The 14,534-nt window shown below is 44.0% G+C and overlaps 1 long non-coding RNA gene across 1 annotated transcript; it reads left to right on the top strand.

Moving 5' to 3' along the window:
- Positions 1 to 723: 723 nt before the first annotated feature.
- Positions 724 to 13,498, top strand: LOC116976606. Its single transcript, XR_004412996.1, has 3 exons — positions 724 to 904; positions 10,395 to 10,397; positions 13,485 to 13,498. It is a non-coding gene; the product is annotated as an uncharacterized LOC116976606 (long non-coding RNA).
- The last annotated feature ends 1,036 nt before the right edge of the window (positions 13,499 to 14,534 follow it).

Raw genomic sequence — 14,534 nt, 5'->3', positions numbered from 1 at the left:
CGTGCAGGCAGCACCCGTAGTCAGGATTGAACACGGGTCTCTGGCGCTGTAAGGCAGCAGCTCTACCGCTGCGCCACCGTGCCGCCATTCATGGCAACATGGGTGTATACAAAATCCTAGCAGCTTAAATCAATAAAGAATACATGCCCTAAAAACACAATATGTAAAGAACACAAATACAAGGCATCTTGTACTTAACCGTGGAGATATCTGGGGTCATCAGTTTTGATCTGTGGACTTTGCAGACTTAACTAATCTCAATGTTGAGTTATTTAATGCCACTAATATTTCATTATGATCAACACAGGACACTGAATTAATACATTAACCCCTGTCACTCTTTCAGCTTTTAATGCCACTTAAATAGAATATCATCCAGAGAAGATATTGCTGCAAGTGACAAAAGGCTTGATTGAGATGATAGGTTTTAAGGAGAATCTTAAAGGAGGGTTGGTGGAGGGGGAGGGGGTAGCAAAATTAGAAACATGTGATGGAGAAGTAAGAGAGGTTTTGAACGATGGGGCCACTGAAAATGAATGGGGACATGGCAGGGGTGGGGGCGAGAGTTTGGGGGGGGGTGGAACAAAAGAGTTCCCAGCGGGGGGTGGGGGGATGAGGCTTCAGCCAGGTTCCATGTACTACCAGGCATTAGATAGGGCTGCTCGGTTAACTATTGTCAGTGACAAACGTGTGTTGCCTAGGTCTTCTTTCGTGTCCATCTTCCATGTTTCAAATGTTGACATCGCTGTCATCGTCCGTCCTGAAAAGGACGCAAGCTTCCGGCGACAATCAGTGGGAGCCATCACTTGTTGAAATAGATGATGGTGGTTGCAGAATTAGCTTGGGATACTTCCAATTTCTAGCCCCGCGACCTGGGCGCTTCTGCTATGCGGCCACTGCCTAGGTGAGGTCTCCTATACAATTTCACCAGGTTGTAAGCAAAACTGGTGAAAACGTTTTGGAAAACGTAATAAAATATTCGGACTCGATTTTGGTTTACAAAATCTTCCGTGGACTAGCCCCACCTCCGTTAAAGGACTTCATAAAGAAAAACACAAATAGGTCGACAAGAGCAGCCTCCAGGGGTGATTGTATAGTCCCGTTTAGGAAAAGTGTCTTTGGGCAGTCAGTATTTTCATATCGAGCGTCGCAGCCCTGGAACGCGATACCATGCGTCATACGGGATCTGCCAACCCTTACCTCATTTACCAAACATCTAAAGACATGGTTACTGCAAAATCAAAATTGCAATCATAATCAACATTAAAAATAACCTATGGTACTCTTTAATTGCTATTTTTTTACTTTATTGTTTGTTTTGTTTTTGTTTTTGTCTTTTGTTTTTACCTTGTTTGGGATGTGTTTACCTTGTGTTGGGACAAAAGATGGAAATTAGCTACTGGCTACAATCTTGCATATTACATGCAAATGTTTATTAATATGCACTGTCCCAAATAAAAAAAAAAAAAAAAAAAAAAAAAATTAAATGAAGCATTTCACTGTATCTTGGCACGTATGATAAAAAAGCATAATTGAATCAATGAATCATTGAGATGACAAGAAGTCTGTGGAAATCCCTCTCTTCTCCAGTTCAGTTCACTTTAGTTTCTTGTCACATGCGGTACTGAGGTACAGTGAAGAGCTTTTGTCGCGTGCTATCCAGTCAGTGAGAAGACCAGGCATGATTACAATGGTGCCATTTACAGTGTATGGATACGTGATCAGAGTATAACGTTTAGTGCAAGGTAAAGCCAGCAAAGTCCGATCAAGGATAATCCGAGTGTCGCCAAAGTGGTAGTTTGCAGTTCTGCCTCCCCAGTCCCTGCTTCCCTTTGTGTGTTGTATGCACGCCGTTTTATTCTGTTAGGAAATCACGAATGACTAACAGATCTTTCACAGACTCTGTTCAAAGGTTATCAGTGAATATTGTACTACAAGCTCAGTGACATAACCAAGCGCTTATTAATCAATCATGTGACCGTTACCAGGTTATTTGCTAACCTGAAACATTTTGCAAAGAAACTATTTTAATTATCGTTAATAATTAATTGGTTCTGAAGTGTTAACCATCCAGAAAATGTAGCCTTCAATCATTTGCATGAGAAAGAAAATTGTGAATGGCAACTACAGAAATTAATAAGTAACTGAAATATTATTCTTTCAGCTTTTATGACAAGATATTGGCGTGAGGTATGGCTTTCGGGTATTACTGTCAGTTAAGAATGCAAAAGATAAAAAGTCATTAACGTATCCTTTAACATAACAAAAAGTCACCAGATGTTGTAGTGGGGATGAACAAGAAACAGCATTTGGAAGTTTAAACCCTAGAGCCATGTTGGGTTCTTCTTGGAAAGAGGCCTATTGTGCAGCCTTATGACTGCACAATGTCCCTGTGCAATATATCGCTACAGGTATTTGCTCAGCCCGTCAATCCACAGCGTTTAGCCATGCGGTATTAAGAACATCACTAAGAGCAAGAAATTACAAATCACAGGATTAGTGCATTGTTTTTTAATTATTTTATTCTTCCAAGGAGTCTTCTTCTAAAAATGCAACGAGAGAGTTGCTGCCTTACAGCGCCGGAGACCCGGGTTCGATCCTGACCACGGGCGCTGTCTGTCTGGAATTTGTACGTTCTCCCCGTCACCTGGGTACGTTTTTAGAAACATAGAAACATAGAAATTAGGTGCAGGAGTAGGCCATTCGGCCCTTCGAGCCTGCACCGCCATTCAATATGATCATGGCTGATCATCCAACTCAGTATCCCGTACCTGCCTTCATCTCCATACCCTCTGATCCCCTTAGCCACAAGGGCCACATCTAACTCCCTCTTAAATATAGCCAATGAACTGGCCTCGACTACCCTCTGTGGCAGGGAGTTCCAGAGATTCACCACTCTCTGTGTGAAAAAAGTTCTTCTCATCTCGGTTTTAAAGGATTTCCCCCTTATCCTTAAGCTGTGACCCCTTGTCCTGGACTTCCCCAACATCGGGAGCAATCTTCCTGCATCTAGCCTGTCCAACCCCTTAAGAATTTTGTAAGTTTCTATAAGATCCCCTCTCAATCTCCTAAATTCTAGAGAGTATAAACCAAGTCTATCCAGTCTTTCTTCATAAGACAGTCCTGACATCCCAGGAATCAGTCTGGTGAACCTTCTCTGCACTCCCTCTATGGCAATAATGTCCTTCCTCAGATTTGGAGACCAAAACTGCACGCAATACTCCAGGTGTGGTCTCACCAAGACCCTGTACAACTGCAGTAGAACCTCCCTGCTCCTATACTCAAATCCTTTTGCTATGAAGGAGCTCTGAGAGCTCCAGTTTCCTCCCACACTCGCTGTCCGATAGGGCCGAAGGGGCTGTTTCCGCGCTCTATCTCTAAACTAAACTAAACTAAACTAAAAAAACGAAATGCCTCTATGTTTGTTTTTTCTGCGAGTGAAAACAACCATTTACTAGCACGCACCACAGGGTGATGATGTAAACGTGCTCCTTTCATTCCCTATCCCTCCAGATTTCCACATGAAAATTGCTTGTTAAATGCCAGAAACCACAACATCCACGACACTATAGCTGATTGAAGCACTGTGGCAACAAAAAGGACTTCACCTAGGACACTTTTTGGCCCCGCGGTAGAAGAAATGTTTCAGATAACTGGAATACGGTTCCCTGGTTAATTCCCGGGAAGGCGGGATTGTCATATGATGTATGGTTGTATTCACTGGAATTTGGAGGGATGAGAGGGAATCTTATAGAAACATATACAATTATTAAGGGATTGGACACGCTAGAGGCAGGAACCATGTTCCCGATGTTGGGGAATCCAGAACCAGGGGTCACAGTTTAAGAATAAGGGGCAGGCCATTTAGAACTGAGATGAGGAAACATTTTTTCACCCACAGAGTTGTGAATCTGTGGAATTCTGTGCCTCAGAAGGCAGCAGAGGCCGATTCACTGGATGCTTTCAAAAGATAGAGCTCTTAGGGCTAGCGGAATCAAGGGATATGGGGAGAAGGGTACTGATTGTGGATGATCAGTCATGATCACATTGAATGGCGGTGCTAGCTCGAGGGGCCGAATGGCCTCCTCCTGCACCTATTTTCTATGTATCTCTGTATCTATGAAGAGATTCAGATCCATTCCCTCAGTTAGATGCTGCATTCAGATACGGACAGATGACAGACGGAAAGATAAAGAAATCCTTACTGAGAGAAGCAGGCGACACTTATCTGGATAAGCACCTTATACAATTATGGGCGTACCAATGTAGGTTTGAGGGATGTGGAGCCTTGTTGGCTGTAGCCACAGTCATTGTGACGATTTCATATCTGACTGTACCCTCTGGTGTCCATCTCACTGATTAGGTCTGTCAGCGAGAGATCTGCGCGATTGCTCGCCTGGGGATCCCATATATATCATGTTTATCGAGTTTATCATCTCTGCCCCATTCATGCAAAAACTGTCCTCTGCCCCTTGTTCCTCCATTATTGGCATCACCCTCATACACAGCTGCCTCCCTTTGCCTGCATCCTTGCCGACCAGAGTCATAGTCAAAAGGCCATAAGGAATAGGAGTAGAATTAGGCCATTCGGCCCATCAAGTCTATTCCGCCATTCAACCATGGCTGATCTATCTCTCCCTCCTAACCCCATTCTCCTGCCTTCTCCCCATAACCTCAGACACCCGTACCAATCAATAATCTATCTATCTCTGCCTTAATAATATCCACTGACTTGGTCTCCACAGCCTTCTGTGGCAATGAATTCCCCAGATTCACCACCCTCTGACTAAATAAATTTCTCCGCACCTCCTTCCTAAAAGAACGTCCCAGAGTGATAGAGTGGAAACAGGCCCTTCGGCCCAACTTACCCGCAACGGCCAACATGTCCCAGCTACACTAGTCCCACCTGCCAGCATTTGGTCCATAATCCTCCAAACTAGTCCTATCCATATACCTTTCTAACTCTTTCTTAAATGTTGAGATAGTCCCAGCCTCAATACCTACTCTGGCAGCTTGTTCCATACATCCACCACCCTTTGTGTGAAAAGCGGAATCAACTTTGTCAATAGCTCATCCAATTTGATGTATCTAGTTCCAATTATACATGGAAGCTGGGCTTGGCTGTGGTTAAACTTGGCTGAGTTTTATGACTGTTGGCAAACCAATTTCCCTCCTGGGATAAATACATTTCTATTTTATTGTAAATAGCTCGTTCTAAGCTTCCCCCCCAGTCTAGTTTCAGTCAAAAACCACTGAATCAAGCACTTGCGCAACTAATCTTTATTTTGACAAAGCACAATTACAGTTCAACTACTGTACCTAACCCACCGCGGGTTTGATCCTTGTATATGCCTGTTCAAGCCCTATAGGCCTCGCTGAAACAGAGACACTCCAGAAGGTCACCCAGTCCTAAGCGCTCTCCCAGAAGATCGACGCAGGACCTCGTGGTAACGGACTTTTATAGGTCCCTGGACCTTGAGGGGCCGAACCACATGGGGGTGGTCTCTTTACAATCCAATTACAGATATCGATTGAAACCCACACATAACAGATATTTCCCTAACCCAATAATACATTAGCTAATATATTGAACCTCGCAACATTTACCCTGATATGCAAGAAAACCAGACAAGGCTCAATACCTCATCCAATCAACATTCAGTAACATGAAGCTTTGCAACATTATTTACGATGATTTACAAGGTGTGTGTCTGGTTTGCATTCATCCAATCCATTCTATGCACCTTGCACCCAATTACCGAGGTCTGCAGATGTTCCCATTCTCTTCCTGCAGCTCATATCTGGGCCCTAGACAAACTGGCACCACTCTGCAGCGTGTCCGATTTCCACAGAGAGCACTTTCAAATTGTCCAAATGGCCCAGCGGCCCTGAAGCCTTTACTCAATTTTAGAGTCCTAGCATCTCCAATCTGGCCAGTATTAACATTCCTTCCTTTTTATCATATGTGATAACCCATCATTTATGATAACCAAATAGTTCAACAATCAGCTGACCAGACATACATATGTGTGTCCATTACATTTTCCATCCATCAGCAACACAAAATGATGATGTTTCTTCCCAGAATCTTATCAAGCTTCCCGAGTTTTCATGGGCGTATTCACAATTTCCGTCTGATGAGTCTTCACCTCCCGAGTTTTCGTGGGCACAAATTCCCTCCATCTGTGTTGTTGCCCATTCTTCCATCCCTTTTCATAGTCGAAAAACGTGGGACAAAGCAAATTACCATCATGCACCCATGCTCTCCCATACATTCACTATAATTATTAACCTATCCTATAATGATCTACTCTATCACTGTATATTCCTATTTCTATTCGGTTCCCTAATATACTCTTTACTATCCTAGAACCAACACTAATTAATGCTCTCCATATTCACACGATGTCATAATATGTGTATCTGATGATGGGTCTTCATATAATTTTCAGCTGGGTTCAGTCCAGATTTCCCTACAGGCATGACTCTCATTTAAAGCAAACCATGAGAAATGTTTCAATTCAACCAAATTCAGTCTCAGCCTTCAATTTAATATTTAAATGTCAGTGTCCATCTCACCCTTCTTGTTCCACAGCATTGTGTCTGATAACACAATTCCATTCCAATTCCTGTGGAATTCCCAGCTGATCAAATTTAATTAATCAATTTTCATATGTCGTCAATTTCATCATAAATCCAATTAAGAATGCCGAATCCAGGAACAATTTCTTTTTACCTTGATAATAGAAGCCGCTTTACCATCAAGGGTTAAACAATTTAGATCCATCAGTTAAATATGCATCGGCTCTGCTATTCCTACACCCATTCAAGCTCTTGATCACCGGTCTCTCCTCCAGTACTTCTCCTTATTGAGTTGGATCTTTACTATTTTGGCTCCGTTCTCAGTCTAGGGCTTCACGCCTATACCAGTTCTTAACTACTGCTCAGTAATTTCTAGTCCAGTCTCTTAAAGGGAAGTCCTGCTGCTCACAGTTCCTCTTTTGACCATTTCCAATTCCAACTCCAAATCCAATTTTAATTCCAGTTTTATCTCCAACTCTCATATTCCCTAAATAATATCCATATTACCAGATCTTCCCAAGTTCCATCCTTCCTGATGTTCTCTGAACAATCCTTCCGATCTTTGGCTGCCTGTCTGGGGATGAGATAATAACAACATCAATTCATAATCAAACTCAAATTATTCCTAAGCCAAATTCCACAAGTCTGTTCCAAATCTCAAAATGTAAAGTTCCTCCATTTCATTAACATACAATTTCGAGACCGAATCCAAAATTTCATGAATTTATTTCTAATAATCATAGTTTAGATGCAAATTAGGTATTTAACTGCAGTTGTACAGGGTCTTGGTGAGACCACACCTGGAGTATTGCGTACAGTTTTGGTCTCCAAATCTGAGGAAGGACATTATTGCCATAGAGGGAGTGCAGAGAAGGTTCACCAGACTGATTCCTGGGATGTCAGGACTGTCTTATGAAGAAAGACTGGATAGACTTGGTTTATACTCTCTAGAATTTAGGAGATTGAGAGGGGATCTTATAGAAACTTACAAAATTCTTAAGGGGTTGGACAGGCTAGATGCAGGAAGATTGCTCCCGATGTTGGGGAAGTCCAGGACAAGGGGTCACAGCTTAAGGATAAGGGGGAAATCCTTTAAAACCGAGATGAGAAGAACTTTTTTCACACAGAGAGTGGTGAATCTCTGGAACTCCCTGCCACAGAGGGTAGTCGAGGCCAGTTCATTGGCTATATTTAAGAGGGAGTTAGATGTGGCCCTTGTGGCTAAGGGGATCAGAGGGTATGGAGAGAAGGCAGGTACAGGATACTGAGTTGGATGATCAGCCATGATCATATTGAATGGCGGTGCAGGCTCGAAGGGCCGAATGGCCTACTCCTGCACCTAATTTCTATGTTTCTATGTTTCTATGTTAACCCCAAACCACAGAGGAATATTTTTAATTCACTTCTTAAAGAATAGTCCAATAGTCGTCATAGATTGTCGGTGTTGTTTCTTTAGGGAAGCTTAGATAGTGTCCTTTACTTTCCTTCCTTTTCTTTCTTCAAAAGCTAGATGATGTTAAAGTTGGGCAGGTCTTATTCTTAGGTACACAAAAAAGCTGGAGAAACTCAGCGGGTGCAGCAGCACCTATGGAGCGAAGGAAATAGGCAACGTTTTGGGCCGAAACCCTTCTTCAGACTGATCAGGGGTGGGGGCGGGGACAAGAAAGGAAAACGGAGGAGGAGCCCGAAGGCTGGGGGATGGGAGGAGACAGCAGGGGGACTGAGGAAGGGGAGGAGACAGCAAGGACTAACAAAATTGGGAGAATTCGATGTTCATGCCCCCAGGATGCAGACTCCCCAAGCGGAATATGAGGTGCTGTTCCTCCAATTTCCGGTGCTGCTCGCTGTGGCCATGGAGGAGACCCAGGACAGAGAGGTCGGAGACGGAGTGGGAGGGGGAGTTGAAGTGCTGAGCCACCGGGAGGTCAGCTTGGTTATTGCGGTCTGTGTAGGTCTTATTCTTCTTCTTCTCTGACGTTGGTTTCAAGGGAGTATGTATACTGAGGAGCTCTGTCTCTGTGTGTTGGCCTTCCCAAATATGTCTTAAAGGGGCAGGACAGTATCATTTTCTCCTGCTTGTTGGTTCCTGTTTCTGGGGAGCAACATTCATTACCTTTGCTGTCTTCTGCCCGTTCTCAAGGGGTCTGTGTAGTCTTTACCTCACTCCCCAGTGAGTAGGTTGTCGATTATACTGTCCTGCAGGCACAAACTCAGTAACAAATTAGTCTTTCCCCACTCCCGTATCTCTTGCACAAGAGATTCTTGTTTTCTTTCTTCTCTCCCTAGTGCCATTTCCATTCCTTAGTTACCATTCCTTCTCATGCCAGGTATTATGTTTCTTACTTTTTCTTTTCAGTGAGGGTTTCTCGAGAATTAGATTATTTGTCTCCTCCTAGAATCTGGAAGGGGTGATGTTCTTTTTGGTTTGCAATGCTGTTTCTCGGGCCATGTGAGGACGCATTTAAATTTAATAAGTGGAATTAACAGACTGGCAGGTTAGGGCTAACGAAATGGGTTCGATTGCCAAAGTGTCCCCGCCCCCTGATTTCCTTGCCAGTGTCCTCATTCTCTACTCTTGGGGTCCCAAGAGTCCCGGTAACCTCTCGGAGACCACTGGTTTCTGAAACCCCGTGGCCCTCTTCTTTGCCCCCTTCCTTCTCGACCACTGTTACCTTGTGCCTGCAGGTAACAGTGGTCCGCGAACTTAACACACTCTAAATCTTATTTAGTTTATCCGTCATCTCAGAAGCCACAAACCCAGGGGCATGGCTGCGGTGTTGAACGTTTGATGGCTCTTGGCCTGTACTTTAGAAGGATGAGGGGTGAACTCATTCAAACTTACTAAATAATAAAAGGCCTGGATAGTAAACAATAATTGCCTGCGTCGCAAATATGGCGAGCAGCCTAGTTCCCCTCTGTCCCTTTTAAAGACATACGGGTTTGCAAGTGAATTGGCTTCGGTGAAATTGTAAATTGCACCTAGTGTGTGTGTGTAGGATAGTGTTAGTGTGTGGGGATGGCTTGTCGGCACGGACTCGGTGGGCCAAAGGGCCCGTTTCCGTGCCGTATCTCCAAACTACACTAAACTAACACGAAGAGATGGTGTGGTTCTTCATGTCATTTGTTTGTGTGATCTTGCTTCCTTCCCCAGCCCACTCCCCTTTTATTCCAGCCTTATGCCAGATTAATTCGCGCTGGCTGAGTGGCGGTCCAGGGGGGGGGGGGGGGGGGCTTCGAGGTTGCGGAGTGGCGCCGCATAAAACGCCAGTCCTTTCCTTTTGTCTTTGCTCGTCGTGCTCGCCATATTTTAGCGGCGAGTTAAGTCCCACTTTAAGCAGAGTGTCATGTATTATGCTGCTGAATAAACAAGGAGAAATGATCTCCTAACTCCCTCCTTAGCCGCAGTCAGATAGAGGGGATAATAGCAGGAGGGAAAAAATGCATAAAAAAGCCTCGGAAGAGTTGTCGAGCCGCAAATTGCCCTTGTTTATGCAGCGCTGACTACTACCTTGAAAGAGCCACTCCGCTCAGGCTCCCCTCTCCAGTGTTACAACTAATTTGTACGTCGAGGATAAAAAAAAGATTGATTTATTTTACAACATATCAGTAATTGTACACTACAAATAAGTCTCTAATGATAATCAACAACATTTTTTAATGTAATTTAATTTCACATTTCCCAAGAGGTAGCTAACACAATAATGTTGCCACTGTGATGGACCCTGACGCAGTTAATCACTGGCTGAATATGCAGACAATCCCAATATTGTATTGACACATATTAAATTTCCCATTGGCTCCAGCAATCAGAGGCTGTAAAGTGATTAAAAGTAATAAAGGCAGCAATGCCTGTCCACAGCCAATTAAATTTCTGACCAAAAGCCCATGGCAGATGCTTTGGATTACAGAATTTTTTTTTGTTGCTACTACTGAAGTAGGAGTAATAATATCTTAACCCTTTGAGCACTGTGGCAAGGTTCCCACACTGTAGCAATCACTGGGCAACACTGTTTCCTACTGGACCCCTCAGGCATTTACCATCACATTCCTACATACGGCTCCTATTCAGATTTAAACCCCTGTCCCACTGTATGAGGTAATTCACGAGTTCTCCCGAGTTTTCCCCTGATTCGAACTCGGAGAATGTCCGTAGCGGGGTCTGTAGGAGTTTGTGGATGTCTCGTAGCAGCTCGTAATGCTAATGGTAGGTACTCGAGACATCCGGTGAACTCGTGACGTTTTTTCATCCATGTAGAAAATGTCCACGAGTAAAAAAATACTCGTGTTGAAAAAAATGGTTACTTTTTACTCGTACGAGTCGCTACGAGACATCAACGAACTCCTACGGGCATTCTCCGAGTTCGAATCAGGGGAAAACTCGGGAGAACTCGTGAATTACCTCGTACAGTGGGACGGGGGCTTAAATCATGGAATCAAAGTGGTTGTCCATTATAAAGGCAACAGTGGCGCAGTGGTGGAGTTGCTGCCTCACAGCGCCAGAGACCCAGGTTCGATCCTGACCACGGGTGCTTGTCCGCACGGAGTTATCCCCGTGACCACGTGGATTTTCCCCGGGTGCTCCGGTTTCCTCTCACTCTCCAAAGACGTGCAGGTTTGTAGGTTAATTGTCCTCTGTAACTTGCCCTTATGGGCCTGTCCTAATTAGGCGATTTTTTAGGCAACTAAAGGCGACTAGTTTGTCGCCACATGTTCGCCGGTGGTCGCCGGGAGGAGTCTCCTCAGTCGCGCAAAAAGTAGTAGCGTCTTTCTGATCGCTAAAATTTTCAGCATGTTAAAAAAAATATGGCGACTGTAGGTTTGACACCAATGAGTGTAGCTTGACTTGTCCTGACGTAGGTGCTGTCGTAGGTTGTCGCCAGGATGACATAGATTGTCGCCAGTTTTTCGGCTACCTGCTACGACTATGACAGTCGCCGCCAGTTGCCTAAAAAATTGGCAAGTGGGACAGGCCCATTAGTGTGTAGGATGTGAAACTGCAAGAACATAGAACTAGTGGTCCATGGTCGGCCGAAAGGCCTGTTTCTACACTGTCTCGTTTTCTCTTTCTAAACTTGAAGGAGTGGGTGGAGGGATTTCTACGGAGAATGCCCAAATGTTTTAGATTAGTTTAGTTTAGTTTATTTGAAAGATACAGCGAAGAAACCAGGCCATTCGGCCCACCAAATCTGCACCGACCAGCGATCCCCGCACACTGTCCTACACACACACTACGAACAATACACCAAGCCAATTAACCGACAAGCCTGACCATCATTGGAGTGTGGGAGGAAACCGAAGATCTCTGAGTAAACCTACGCAGGTTCACGGGGAGAACGTACATACAAACTTTGTGCAGGCAGCACCCGTAGTCAGGATCGAACCCGGGTCTCCGGCGCTGTAAGGCAGTGGCCCTATCGCTTCGCCACCGTGCCGCCCTTGTCATGAATCTTATTCAAATGGTCACCCCACCCCCATCCTCCAACAATCTCCAGTCCTCCTGGATTTAATCCCTCACTGCATCCTCAATTGTCAGCCAGTTACCAGATTGATGCCTTTGTCCTCATGCTTGTAAGTGTAAATGTTCCACTTGTTGAAGTAAGTGGACTGAAAAATAATAGCCTGATACGTGCCACTTCCATGCTGTGCCAGGATGACATTGTTACTGAGATGGCTGATTAGACACCCATTAATAAATAAGAAAATGTGCTGTGTTAATAAACAAGGACATCATAAAACCGCCTCACCAAACATCAAAAGTCTGTCATTTATCCCTTTCAAAATGTTATATTAAAACCATTAAACGTAAAAAATGATTCAAGAGGATTTTTAATTGGATATAGACAACCAAAAACAATGATTGATTAAAAGCATTCATTTCTTCTAAACTTTCCGTTTTCTTTTTCAACCATCAACAAAGCCAAGCAGTGAACAGCTGTTGTTATTCCTATTGCTGCCTTTGACATGATAACAGTTATTTGTCTTCAACCGTGCTGCTTTTGTTTCCTTCTGTAAGAAGTTCCCAATAGAAAAGCACAAATACAATTTATTTATATGAATTCATCACTTGCCAGAAATAATAGCTCTGAGAATTCAGATCCTTCCAAAGCCTTTTGGATGGTGCAGAGAAACCTTCCAATCACCCCAGCGTAGGAGGTGGTGCCTCAAACCTACAGCATACCGAGGAGCAAGTCAACTTAGACACCAGCTTGCGTAGGAAGGAACTGCAGATGCTGGTTTACACCGAAGGTCGACATAAAATGGTGGCTGACCGGTTGCATCGTGGCTTGGTTCGGCAACATGAGCGCCCTGGAGTGGAAAAGACTACAAAAAGTAGTAAACACTGCCCAGTCCATCATCGGCTCTGACCTCCCTTCCATCGAGGGGATCTATCGCAGTCGCTGCCTCAAAAAGGCTGGCAGTATCAAAAAGGACCCACACCATCCTGGCCACACACTCATCTCCCCGCTACCTTCAGGTAGAAGGTACAGGAGCCTGAAGCCTGCAATGACCAGGTTGAGGAATAGCTACTTCCCCACAGCCATCAGGCTATTAAACTTGGCTCGGACAAAACTCTGAACATTAATAGCACATTATCTGTTTATTTGCACTTTATCAGTTTATTTATTCATGTGTGTATATATTTATATAATGGTATATGTAGTCATGTTCTGTTGTGCTGAAGCAAAGCAAGAATTTCATTGTCCTATCAGGGACACATGACAATAAACTCTCTTAAACTCTTTTGAGTAGCTCAGCGGGACAGGCAGCATCTCTGGATAGAAGGAATGGGTGACGTTTCAGGTCTAGCCCCTTCTTCCGACTGAGAGTCAGGGGAGAGGGAGACACAGAGGTAAGGACGTGTATGGTGTGAAAACGAGACGTCAAAAGAGATGAGGGTAAAGGAAAATGTAGGAGAGATCAGTATTAGCTGGGAGAAAGTGACAACAAAGCAAACAAGAGATAACCAGCTTCCCGAGTTCAGGGTCGGCCTGCTCCATGTGCAGAAGCAGAAAATGTCAGTCCAATTTCATAGTCATAGAGCCATTCAGCATGGAAACAGGCCCTTTGGCCCAGCATGCCATGCAGTTCAAGATGTCCCATCTACACTAGTACCACCAGCCTGCATTTGGACCATATCCCTTCACTATCCATGTATCGGTCCGAATGTCTTTTAAATGTTGTTATAATATCTACCGCAACTACTTCCTCCGGTAGCTTGTTCCATGTACCCACCACCCTGTTTGTGAAAAGGTTGTTCCTCAGGTTTCTATTAAATATTTTCCCTCTCACATTGAACCTTTGTCCTCTGGTTCTTGATGGGTGCAATCACCCAATCTATTCTCCTCGTGATTTTATATACCTCTATAAGGTAACCCTTCAGCACCCTATGCTCCAAATAATAAAGTCCTAGCCTGTCTAACCTCTCCCATTAGCTCAGGCAATCATTCCAGGCAGCATCTAGATAAATCTCTGCTTCTCAGTTTGACAACATCCATCCTAGAGCAGGGTGACTAAAACTGAACAACGTATTGTATAATTATAACATAACATCCCAATATCTATGCTCAATATCCTGACTGATCAAGGCCATTTCATTCTAAGTCATTGTAAATTTTATGAGACCTTCTGGTATCCCTATTATAAAACCTAAGATGATTTTGCCAGAATTGTAGTCTCCCTAAACTGAATATCAGATAATGCCAAAGGGGTATAGTTTATAGATGAGAGATACAGCACAGAAACAGGCCCTTCAGCCCACTGAGTCCGCACCGACTTGCGATCCCCGCACATAAACACTATCCTACACTGGGGACAATATTTACATTTATACCAAGCCAATTAACCTACAAACCTGTACTTCTTTGTAGTGTGGGAGGAAACCGGAGTTCTCGGAGAAAACCCATGCAGGTCATTTGGAGAACGTACAAAGTCCGTACAGACAAGCATCCACT

This window comes from Amblyraja radiata, chromosome 9 (assembly GCF_010909765.2).
Source record: "Amblyraja radiata isolate CabotCenter1 chromosome 9, sAmbRad1.1.pri, whole genome shotgun sequence".
In the NCBI taxonomy this organism is placed as follows: Eukaryota; Metazoa; Chordata; class Chondrichthyes; order Rajiformes; family Rajidae; genus Amblyraja; species Amblyraja radiata.
Note: the sequence above shows the minus strand (reverse complement) of the source record. Positions and strands in the feature narration are given on the sequence as shown.